This window comes from Dendrobium catenatum, unplaced genomic scaffold (assembly GCF_001605985.2).
Source record: "Dendrobium catenatum unplaced genomic scaffold, ASM160598v2 fragScaff_scaffold_1338, whole genome shotgun sequence".
Classification (NCBI taxonomy): Eukaryota; Viridiplantae; Streptophyta; class Magnoliopsida; order Asparagales; family Orchidaceae; genus Dendrobium; species Dendrobium catenatum.
The window spans coordinates 1,030,955-1,034,812 of record NW_021319800.1 but is presented as its reverse complement, the minus strand read 5'-3'; the positions used below and the strand labels follow the sequence as shown (position 1 = coordinate 1,034,812).

Below are 3,858 nucleotides of genomic sequence, written 5' to 3'. Positions count from 1 at the left end.
TTTAAAATATATTTATGCCAGTAAAAATATATGATGTGTAAAGACATCATGATACTAACGCAATTTTTTATAAGAATCATCCAGCAAGAGATGGTTTAATTTGGATATAAAGTTGGTATTAGCTTATCATATGCACAATTTTCAGATCTTTTGATAGTAATTCAAAACATGACTAAACAAAATGATGACAACATTTCATAATATTTCATTTTCTGTTGGATTCTTTATTTCATTTGTCAATTTTGCTCCCGTTAATGATCCTAAACCTGCAGTTCCATTATTACCTGTGCATATCAGGTAATGAAATATTTATTTTGAGTGCTTCATAGTGTGTTTGGCACTGATTATGGTATATGATTTGAGGTAGAAATGATCTCATATTTCTGTCATAAAATTTCTCTCTTTTGATAATTGAGTATATTGAGTTACTAATAAATCTTCGGCAGCAATTGTCTTGTTAAACATCCTTAAATACAAAGCATAGAATAAATGAGAAACTGCTATGTAGGTAATGATTTGGTGAAAGTGAAGTTATAGAAGTTGTTTAGACTGTTTTAACTAAACTGTAATTATCATTGAAAGCACCTTTTTAGTTGGAAACGTTGAAAAGGATGCGTGGATGCTCTTTCTCTTTTTATGTTAGATATGGGTGTCTCATTGAATTGTATTCTTTCTTTGCAGGTTGTGAACGGGAAACTATCACAAACATGCTACCTAATGGCTCTTGATTCTTGTTACAAGCGTTATTGTAACAAAGTAAGCTTGTGATTATTTTGTTTGCCTAGATGTTTGCTGAAACCTGATACTGGTGTGATTTTCTTTTAGGTATGAAAAGTTTGAAGGTAAACCATTTTCAATTTCTGATGCTGACTCTTTCGTATTCCATTCTCTATACAACAAGGTATAAAAATTAAGTTTGAATGATCTTGTAGATTGTAATTTCTGATTTATAGCAGAATATTTAAACCAACTTCTAAACTGTTGTAACAGCTTGTGCAAAAAAGTTTTTCACGGCTATATTTCAATGACTTCCTGCGTCAGTCTAGGTACACTATATTTCAGTTCTGCACATATTAGCCTTCTCATTCTGCTATATGTTTTTTGGTAGGGTAATATACATATTCACTCTTTAGTCTTTCTTTTTATGCATATCTGCTAGTAACGATCTTTTTTTTTTTTCTACTTTCTTAAGTCTCAGTGAGAAACCAATCGTTCAGTGATCTCATGCATTGTTTAGGCTCCTTTTAAAGTGAATTTATACTTTTTTTATTTTAATAATCTCTTTTTGCGCCAGAACTGTTTTTTTTTTCTGTTATGCTCTTGATCATGTCTAGAAGACCTTTGATCTTGCTTCATCTTGTTTCAGAAACTTAGTATTTGCGCCTGAAGTCTTATAATCTCTATGATATTCTTCAGGCTGCACAACAAGTATCCAAACACTTATATGATGAAAAAGTTCAGCATCTACCTTAATGCCAAAACAAGTTGGAAATATGTATACAGCATCACTATATGCAGCACTTGCATCAGTCATTCATAACAAACATGACACACTGGTAAATCTCCTTGTTATGTTAGTAGTCCAATTTTGTAAATTTCCTTTTGTAATTTACCGTTTTTTGAAAATTATTTATGTTTGCAGGGTGGTCAGCGAATAGTTATGTTCTCATATGGCAGTGGCCTTGCTTCTAGTATGTTCTCATTCAAACTTAATGATGGCCAACATCCATTCAGCCTATCAAACATAGCCTCAGTGCTAAATGTTGCAGAAAAGCTGGAGGCAAGACATGAGGTATATTTCTGTTAGAATAATAACTATAATGGATAGTTTTGGTTTTTGTGAGTCATTATAGGTCTTGGTAATTTATAGTTATTAGTGTTTATTAGATAGCTAATAGTTATTTAGATTTCATTTGGGATGGTTTTCTTACTGCTTCTTAAAGTAATTTTCTCTAATTTTTGTACTAGAAAGTTCTTTAAAAAGCAGTAAGAAAGCCATCCCAAACGAAGTCTTAATGACAATCTTATTATTCTATAAATACTCTTTTAAGGAGTGTTAGGGAAAGCAAATTGAATGAATGAATGAAATGAGATATGCCTCTATCTCTGAGTTTTGTGATACTTTCTTCCCCCATCCAGCTCTAGCAGTTATTGTCACCCTCAAATTTGTTGTTTATCATGATTAGTCTAATCAATTTCATGTTTTTATCTTAAGCTTCGTTTGGGACAGCTTTTAACCATTACTTTTTCGCTACTCTCATTGAATTTTTGTGATAGAAAGTTTTTTTAAAAAACAGTAAAAAAATTGTTGCAAATAAAATCTTAATCATACATGCAACATCTAATTTACTGTAATAATACATTGCTTCATATCTATATATTTGCTTTGTTCAGTTTCCGCCGAAAAAATTCATCGAGACAATGCAGCTGATGGAGCATCGCTATGGAGCGAAGGATTTTGTGACGACGAAAGACACCAGCTTGCTCTCTCGTGATACATTCTACCTCACGCATGTCGATTCCATGTACCGAAGATTTTATGCCAAGAAGGGTGCTGCTGTGACAAGTCCGGCTGGAAAAGTTGCTGGCCTGAATGCCAGTTTCCTTGCCAATGGCCACTAGAATAGGTTCTATTTATCTGCAGTGTATTCCTCTGATGAGCTAATTTGTTTCTGTTAAGTCTGGCAAGGATTTGAGGTTCTTTGTTTATTTATTAGATTCTTTGGACTTTAGTATGTTCAATTTGATTGCTTTCTTCGCAGACTTCTCTGAGCACGATTTAATGTGTTAGAAAAAAAAGCAAAGGTCGGTCATTTTTTTTGTCATTTTTCTTGTCTCAGTCGGCAAAAGCCTTTGCATTCCTATCCAAGGGCCTTCACTACCTCTCCGAAGGGTTGTTCGGCCACCAAAGTCTCTGCTGGTGGGCTGACAATGGCTTTAGAAGGCCTTGCCTTGTTTTTCTTCCATGTAGCTGCTGGCTTATTGATCTTGAAAAAAAAATGATATTCCGATCAAAATTTAAGTAGATTAATTGTAAAATGCATATAATCTAAAAATTCATTGATTATTTATATATTATAATATTTTAAAATAAATATAAAATTAAATTTTATGGTTGAATTTCTCTCTGGCTGTCAAACGAAAATTATGTTGCAATATTTTGATCAGAATCTAGATTTTTCGAATTATGAGTGTAATGTTTGTAACATATTAATTTTATAAAGTATACATTTATGAAATTTAGGAGAGATATAAGAGTTGTTATATTGGAAATCTAAAAAAGGCGAAAAATTATGGTACATGATTTAGTAGTAATAGTTCATCAAATTATTATAGATATAAGAATTCTCTCTCCTCTCAATTAAAGAAGATGAAATTACGCATTTAATAATAAGTATTTAATTTTCATTGTAGTGTTTATAGATGTTGAGCATCTACAAGCATATAGTTAAAGTCTAATAATAAAGTTGGATTTTAATACTTTGGAAATGCAATAAAGTTCTTAATCTCTGCATAAAATGAAGTCTTATTTATATCCTTTTTAAGAGATCTTTTAACCCCTTAATTAATTTCATGAAGTTTTCAATCTATTTTAAGTGCTTGGTTTGAGCTCAATTGAAGCCGGATCGGATCACTTGTTGTCTCGATGGATTCGCCCCATCGAGGTGTTTAGTTTGACTATTAAACTGTTGAAATCAAAGTACACATGAACTTGAATTTAAATATGCATCGAGATTCATGATGGATGAAGGTTATTATTTGATATAATTTGACGGGACTCTTTAAGAGATATGGTCTCAAAAGAAAAGAACTTTGCCATATTATCGTTCTCAACTTTTTGCAATTGATAATGATGAT

At 31.9% G+C, this 3,858-nt stretch overlaps 1 long non-coding RNA gene and 1 pseudogene across 1 annotated transcript; both read left to right on the top strand.

Moving 5' to 3' along the window:
* The first annotated feature begins 610 nt into the window (after positions 1-610).
* LOC110115080 lies at positions 611-1,357 on the top strand. Its single transcript, XR_002305292.2, has 3 exons — positions 611-756; positions 826-901; positions 991-1,357. It is a non-coding gene; the product is annotated as an uncharacterized LOC110115080 (long non-coding RNA).
* Positions 1,358-1,377: 20 nt separating this feature from the next.
* On the top strand, positions 1,378-2,763 carry LOC110115079 (annotated as a pseudogene).
* Positions 2,764-3,858: the final 1,095 nt, after the last annotated feature.